The following is an 8,453-nucleotide window of genomic DNA, read 5'->3' as shown; positions in this document are numbered from 1 at the left end:
GACTCAATGCAACTTCACCATCGGTCCCCGGGACCGCAGGAAGGCTGGAGGAGGGGGGGGGAGGGTCGCAAGCCCCCCTCCCCTATAAAATTAATTGTGCCAGCCCCCCAGATCCCGGCTCAACCCAATGGCTTTGCTTTGAGAGCACAAGAGCCCGCACTTAAAAAAATAAATTACTGTGGATTTGCGGATCCTCAGTAGATTTGCGGAAGCATTTACAAAAATGTTTTTGGCCTCAGGGCTGTGCCTCTGGAACCTCCCCACCCCCTCCTCCAGGCCTAGGGGGCCAGTGTATCCGTACCCTGCCATTGCTAGGGACTCAGGGGCTTATTTATGAGCCCTTGTGTCACTTTTGCGCCACCAGTGCGTCACTTTTTGTGACGCAGCAGCGGCGTAAAAAATGAGCCTTGTTGCTCCATATTTACAAAGTGATGCATCTAGGTAGATGCGTCACTTTGTAAACCCCTGTGCCACATTATACCTGCGCCAGGTATAATGTATGCAGGGGGGCGCTCCAATGTGAGCGGAATTTAATTTTGTGTGCAGGAAGTTTGTAAAGGACAGATTCATACGTCATGAGTGCCCCGTCTATCTCCAGTTGGGTCATGTCATGATATGTCATTGGTAATAATGGATGCTTCCTTTAATCTTGGTAGGAGTATCGCTGGTAGTATAAAGCGTTGATACGTCAGCCTGTTCCTTGGACACACATGGTAAATGTTTATTTACAAGCCGCTTGATAAAAGTGACGCACCGGCGGTGCAGGAGGCTTGTAAATTAGCCTCTAGTCTCTTTCTGTTGGGTGTAGTATCCTCCATGGGTCACTAGGGGACAGTCAGTCTTGACATCTCCAGACAGTGTCTCTCTTTGGTGATGGGGAAGTCTGGTCCACCTGATCCGTCCATCAGGGGCCCAGGGCCATTATCCAGTGAAAATATTGCTTTAGACGCATCTTCTATCTTTTTTTTGCGGTTAGCGTAAACATTGGCACACTGCGCTTTACATGAGGAACAGATTCAATTTCATTGTTTTTGTCATCTCCCTTCATATGTTGAATAGTTACCAAGAAAGTGCAGAAATAAAAGAAAGAACATTTCTAATTTATATCTGCTTTGCTGTCTGTGTGTCTCCTTGTGAGTTATGCGGCGTGGAGGGCGTGTGGAGTCAAGTCCACACTGTGCGTGTTACTGCTGTGCAGCCACAGGAGAAAGGTGTCCACACACCAGACACAGGGTGGCTTATTTACAAGCCCCTTGCGCCACTTTTGCGTCACTTTTAACATGGGAAAAGTGAAGCAAAAGTGGTGCAAGGGGCTTGTAAATCTGCCCCAGGAATGATAAAACACCTGTGTGGAGCATCACGTGACGCCCAGCACCGCCTAAAGATAATGGGGCAGATTTATAAGAAAGTGACGCATCTGTGAAGATGTGTCACTTTCCCTGCGCCACTTTGAGAAACCCTTGCGCCACTATGGATGCGCCGTATTTGCAATACGGCGCACCATGGCGCAAGGATTGACAGATGCGTCAGATATTCTGATGCATCTGTTGACGCAAAAGTCACGCATTGCTGGAGTTGTGTCGCAAGCATGACGCAACTCCAGCAATGCAGGAGGATGCCTATCTTCATTGTGCCGCGCACTCCTTATGTTTGCTTCAAGCAGGTGTAAGAATTTTACGCAGTGGCGTCCTAGAAGTGGCGCAGTGAAATGTTCTAGATTTCACTGCATCACTTCTACGAGGCTTTTTTGCGTTGGAGCGCCCACCCTGCATACATTATACCTGACACAGGTATAATGTGACGCAGGGCTCCCTAGATGCGTCACGTTGTAAATGGGCCGCATTTTTACGCTGCTGCTGCGTCACAAAAGTGACGCAACTGCGGCGCAAAAATGTCGCAAGGGGCTTGTAAATCTGCCCCACAGAGACCAGGAGGATGAAAACAGGAAGGGAGGGGTCATCTGAGAGAGAGAAATGTCCTCACTGGTCACTGCTCAATACGTTGAATAATATAAAACAAATTGAGTAAATAGGAAAGAAAACTCAGGTCCCACCGAGATTTGAACTCGGATCGCTGGATTCCGAGTCCAGAGTGCTAACCATTACACCATGGAACCGCCTGTCACTGTTACATCATCTGAAGATACAGCTTGTTGCTATTGGTCACCTGTAGACTTTCTATTGCTCAGCAGTGTATGTTAAACGCACCACGAAAGAAGTCTATTTCACAATTAAGCCCTTAAAACACGATACACCAAACTTTTGTTTACCCAAACACACGGAAAAGGACACATTTGGGGCTTTAAACTGTCCTTTTAGGGCAGTACTCTCACTTGCTCTGAGATGGTGTAAGGCGGAAACTTCCTACATCTTAATCTTCTAGAAATCAACACAGAGCAGGTTTAATATCATAAAACAGACTCTAAAACACAACAAGGCACAGGATTGATGTCAGAAAACAGAGTCTGAAACCGCCTCTTCGGTAGCACGGGGAGCAGGAAGTAAACAAGCATTTTCCACGGTGAGAGCACAGGAAACTAGTGCTTTGTAATCCACGCGCTATTTATATATAATCTGTACTCTTTATTGTGCAATAAAAGACAAACAACGAATAACCCTTCGTAGTATTCATCTGACTTTGTTCCTTTGGGTCATTAATACTGCATCAGCTGTGCAGCAAGGGCTGGGGCGGGAACAGGAGCTGTGGGGTCGGTGTAACCTCAAAGGGCTTTAGACTGATAGCAGAGGAGGAGAAGGGAGTGATATTTATTAATATTTAGGGTCTTTTAGGTTTGTAGGAAATAAGAGAAGTTTAATATGTCCCTATCGTAAAAAACCTTTTCTTCCCATACCGGGAGTCGAGCCCGGGCCGCCTGGGTGAAAACCAGGAATCCTAACCGCTAGACCATATGGGAGACTGTGTGCAGGAAGAACAGCTGTGTATGTGTGACGTGCCCATGCTGCGGACTCCACTCTATATATTTCACCCCACACTGCCACTCTCTGGATCTGACCAAGACGGTAACAGACACCCCACTCCTGACAAACCAGAAGGAATGAGGGGTCATGATTTGTTCAACAACCTGCTCATGTCTCATTATTTACAACCCTGGAACTTCTCCAGACACAGAGCCCTGGACCAGAGGACAGCAGCAGCCCCCCCCCCCCCCATTGCCTCTTACTGCCCCCCTCCCCCCACCACAGGAGCCAGACAAAGCCGCGCCGCTCTCCCCAGAACACCCCTTCACTCCTGAGTCTCCTCGCCGGGCTGAGGGCCCCACAGACCCCTCCCCAGTTACCGTCCAGCTGCTTCCTTGAACCACACTCTCTCCCTGCACCTGTCACAGGCCCCAGGCTGCCATTCAGGGGCTCCAGTCACACCCCCTCTCCCCCTACTAACAGCACCGACCCCAGTCCTGACATTTGATTGATTCACACAGAGGACCAGCTCAGGTGCACCCTGGCTTCTTCCCAGGTATCTTCACATGCACAGGGTGACCGCCAGGGGGCAGCACTCACAGCCCACAGGGCCATGGAGCAGCGATGGGACATCAGCAGCCTTGAGGGGCGCAGACCCCGAATAATCCCGCCCTGCCTTCTGCGAGAGCGGAGGGGGAGCCTCTGCGGTGTGTTTTTACAAAACTAAACATATGAGGTTAAAAACAAGTAAACACATATTTGTAGGCATTCTCTGCTGTGTTGTTCCTTTTTGACATCATCAATTTAAAAGAACCGAATGGAGAAAACTTTTAAAAATAGCTAGGATACGACTGCAGCGTGGACAAGCATGAAACATTCAGAAGTACAAATGCTTCCATATTTATTCATGTCAAATGTAAACAAGTTATACATCAAAATATAGATCTATGTTTACACCGGATGTAAAAAGTGTGCGCTAATAGGGTCAGGGTGCAGTTTCTTTTCCCCATTTGTTCCTTTCATACATGTGGTCCCCAAATAAGCTTTTGGCTGCTCTGTCTTGTTATTCTGAGAGTCAGGAGTTAAAAGGGGGGCTTGGTCCCTAGTTTGGGGGCCCAGAGTACGGAGGCCCCAGGAAACCAGAAGTAAACACCGCTCTTTGATACAACTACGGCCCGGTAACCTCTGATTGCCCTCTGACCCGCACAGACTGGATTCCAGGCAGACCTCTTTTATAGAGGAGGTGGTACTGACGTTGAGACGATGCTGCCGAGGGGCAAAGGGCTGACAATGGCTCAGCATTTCAACCCAGTCTCCTCCTATTACCATCTTTGTTACACCCACAGCATATAAGAGCTCTGATAGGTCAGAGGGGACATCCCTCTTGTCACCCTCTGGTGTTTAAACAGATCCTATTACAAGGACCAGTCCCTACGGACCAGAAACATAAAATGTAACACCTGATGAAGTTTAAAATATATATAACTAGATAACATAACCCCCTTATTAACTTTTGGATCCTACGGTGAATACCATTTTTATAATTAAAATGCACGAACCGCAAACACATATTCAAGTATTTAATGCTACAAAGAAGATCCGAACCAAAAAGAATTAACTCTTAAAACACCATAAAAATGTGACTGAGAATCTACAGCAATAATGTATCCAAAAGTAAACACGAGACACCCTAAATAAATAACAAGCATTTGCAATGCAATAGGTCTCGCATTTATAAGAGTTTGAGCTATTGGCATTGCAAAATTACAATGCCTCTTATTTATGTTTTGGTTTTAAAACAAATAAAAGGCATTGTCATTTACAATGTCAGTAGCATAAACTCGCCTAAAAGCAGTGTGTGGAGTGCAGCAGTGTGTGGAGTACAGCAGTGTGCGGCGTGCAGCAGTGTGTGGCGTGCATCAGTGTTTCGTGTAGCAGTGTGAGGCATGCAGCACTGTGTGGCGTGCAGCGGCGTGCAGCAGTGTGCGGTGTGCAGCAGTGTCGTGCAGCATGCAGCAGTGTCGTGCAGCAGTGTCGTGCAGCGTGCAGCAGTGTCGTGCAGCGTGCAGCAGTGTCGTGCAGCGTGCAGCAGTGTCGTGCAGCGTGCAGCAGTGTCGTGCAGCAGTGTCGTGCAGCAGTGTGCAGCAGTGTCGTGCAGCAGTGTGCAGCAGTGTCGTGCAGCAGTGTGCAGCAGTGTCGTGCAGCAGTGTGTGGCGTGCAGCAGTGTTTCGTGCAGTAGTGTGCGGCATGCAGCAGTGTGAGGCATGCAGCAGTGTGCGGCGTGCAGCAGTGTGAGGCGTGCAGCAGTGTGCGGCGTGCAGCAGTGTGCGGCGTGCAGCAGTGTGAAGCGTGCAGCAGTGTGAGGCGTGCAGCAGTGTTAGGCGTGCAACAGTGTGAGGCGTGCAGCAGTGTGAGGCGTGCAGCAGTGTCGTGCAACATGCAGCAGTGAGTAATGCAGCAGTGTGCAGCAGTGTGTGCCATGCAGCAGTGTGTGGCATGCAGCAGTGTTTTTCATGTAGCATTGTGCGGCGTGCAGCAGTTTGCGGCGTGCAGCAGTGTGTGGCGTGCAGCAGTGTGTGGCGTGCAGCAGTGTGAGGCATGCAGCAGTGTGCGGCGTGCAGCAGTGTGTGGCGTGCAGCAGTGTGAGGTGTGCAGCAGTGTTTTGTGTAGCAGTGTGAGGAATGCAGCAGTGTGAGGCGTGCAGCAGTGTGAGGAATGCAGCAGTGTGAGGCGTGCAGCAGTGTGAGGCGTGCAGCAGTGTGAGGCGTGCAGCAGTGTGAGGCGTGCAGCAGTGTAAGGCATGCAGCAGTGTGAGGCATGCAGCAGTGTGAGGCATGCAGCAGTGTGAGGCGTGCAGCAGTGTGAGGCATGCAGCACTGTGTGGCGTGCAGCGGCATGCAGCAGTGTGCGGCGTGCAGCAGTGTGCTGCGTGCAGCAGTGTGCAGCAGTGTGCGGCGTGCAGCAGTGTGCAGCAGTGTGCGGCGTGCAGCAGTGTGCGGCGTGCAACAGTGTGTGCCGTGCAACAGTGTGTGCCGTGCAGCAGTGTTTCGTGTAGCATTGTGCGGCGTGCAGCAGAGGGAGGCGTGCAGCAGTGGGAGGCGTGCAGCAGTGTGAGGCGTGCAGCAGTGTGAGGCGTGCAGCAGTGTGAGGCATGCAGCAGTGTGAGGCATGCAGCTGTGTAATGCAGCAGTGTGCGAAGCAGTGTGTGGCGTGCGGTAGTGTGCGGCGTGCAGCAGTAGCAGTGTGTGGCGTACAGCAATGTTTTGTGTAGCAGTGTGAGGCATGCAGCACTGTGTGGTGTGCAGCGGTGTGCAGCAGTGTGCGGCATGCAGCAGTGTCGTGCAGCATGCAGCAGTGTCGTGCAGTATGCAGCAGTGTCGGGCAGCATGCAGCAGTGTCGGGCAGCATGCAGCAGTGTCGTGCAGCATGCAGCAGTGTTGTGCAGCATGCAGCAGTGTCATGCAGCATGCAGCAGTGTCGTGCAGCAGTGTGCAGCAGTGTCGTGCAGCAGTGTGCAGCAGTGTGTGGTGTGCAGCAGTGTGTGGCGTGCAGCATTGTTTCGTGCAGCAGTGTGCGGCGTGCAGCAGTGTGCGGCGTGCAGCAGTGTGCGGCGTGCAGCAGTGTGAGGCGTGCAGCAGTGTGAGGCGTGCAGCAGTGTCGTGCAACATGCAGCAGTGAGTAATGCAGCAGTGTGCAGCAGTGTGTGCCATGCAGCAGTGTGTGGCGTGCAGCAGTGTTTTTCGTGTAGCATTGTGCGGCGTGCAGCAGCGTGCGGCGTGCAGCAGTGTGTGGCGTGCAGCTGTGTGAGGCGTGCAGCTGTGTTTTGTGTAGCAGTGTGAGGCATGCAGCAGTGTGAGGCGTGCAACAGTATGGCGTGCAGCAGTGTGAGGCGTGCAGCAGTGTGTGGTGTGCAGCAGTGTGCGGCGTGCAGCAGTGTGAGGCATGCAGCAGTGTGAGGCATGCAGCAGTGTGAGGCATGCAGCAGTGTGAGGCATGCAGCAGTACATGAAATACAAGCATCTCACTGCTAATGGGTTAAACACTGAATATAATACCATTTACCAGCACAACATGGGTCTAGAGACACACAGAAAGGCAGAATAGAGTCCGCTATTTCAGATCACATTCTCAGCCTACAGCTTGGTGCCATTAGCTGGTGCGCTTACACCACCACTGTTAAGCGCCCGGCTTTTAACTAGTGCACCACGTGCTGCCCCACGAGGCCGCCAGTAACTGCAACACTGGGGCTCGTGCCCCAGCCCTTTCACTTTATAAATCACTGTTAGCAGATCTGTTAATCCCACTGGTGCAACTCCAGTGAGGCAGGACTACGGCTCCCACAATGCATCACATTATTAAACGAAAGCTCAGGACTGGAAAAGACTCGAGACCTGACTGTTCAACTGAAACCCCCACCGCAGCAGCCTCAGCGCCTGGTTACCCTTGGGGGCGATTAGACGCACTTTACAAAACTTGTTGATGTTAAATTGATAATGAATACGTGGTTGCTGGCGAATGAGTGCATCAGATAATCTGTGCTAGAAGTAAAATGTGGACTTTATGCCACACCCGAGCGAATAAACGGAAATACTTCTTTGCTCGGATACCAACCCCACCTTGTTCTCTCTCTTACACGCACATGGTCACTGCTTATCATGAACTAGCATTACGTGCGCTCTATTACATAAATAAAAAGCCATGGTGAATGCTGCTGGAGGCTGTTTGGCAGGTGGGAGGGGTAAATAAAAGGCCACAGTGATTAAACAAAGAAAGTGAAACCAGCCATGGCATCTTGCTGGATGATGTTTGGGAGACAGAGATCAAGAGCGCACTGAAGCTGACGAGGAGGGAGTGGGAGGGGGGAGTGGGGGCGGGCGCAGTGGTGTGGGCCGCAGTTGTAAAAGGCAGGGAGAGGGTGAGATTGAGGAAGGGAAAGATAGGGATCAAAGGAAAAAACAAGGGGGTGGCAAATGGTGTGCACTTTGATGTCCTCAGGGCTCACTGAGGACATCAAAGCAAGTGATCAGGCAGTGCTTTTCAGGCTGCCAAATGGTGCGCGCGCCCGGGGCACATGCACTGTATTTGGAGGCCTGAAAAGCCACTGTTTGCACTTCCAAAACACGCTTACTATAAGTCTCGCCAGAGCAGCGCTAAAGCGCTGTCTCAGGCGAGACCTAAAAAACGAAACTAACTCTGATCCAATACCAAGAAACCTACGGTGTTTGAGCGCTATACATATATAACTAGATAACATAACCCCATTATTAACTTCCGGATCCCCAAAATAATAAATGGAAATATATCATCACAAGCAGCCACTGCTCACCCATTTTCCCTATAAATTAAATATCTGTCGGGTTTGAGGCTTTATCAAGTGATACGGAACAGAAAGCTACGTAGATGGCTCGCCTTGTCATCCCCACTCCACCGAGCCATCGATAGCTCAGTTGGCAGAGCGGAGGATTGTGGTGGATTGACTGACATCCCTAGGTCCGGCTCGAAGGATATTACCAACTCTTAACTTTTTTCCTCTGC

At 50.8% G+C, this 8,453-nt stretch overlaps 1 non-coding gene across 1 annotated transcript; it reads right to left on the bottom strand.

The window, feature by feature from the left end:
• Positions 1 to 2,044: 2,044 nt before the first annotated feature.
• On the bottom strand, positions 2,045 to 2,116 carry TRNAP-CGG (transfer RNA proline (anticodon CGG)). Its single transcript has one exon. It is a non-coding gene; the product is annotated as a tRNA-Pro (tRNA).
• Positions 2,117 to 8,453: the final 6,337 nt, after the last annotated feature.

Source organism: Triturus cristatus, chromosome 4_1 (assembly GCF_964204655.1).
Source record: "Triturus cristatus chromosome 4_1, aTriCri1.1, whole genome shotgun sequence".
Taxonomy (NCBI): Eukaryota; Metazoa; Chordata; class Amphibia; order Caudata; family Salamandridae; genus Triturus; species Triturus cristatus.
The sequence above is the reverse complement of the archived record's forward strand: the minus strand, read 5'-3'. Positions and strand labels throughout refer to the sequence as shown.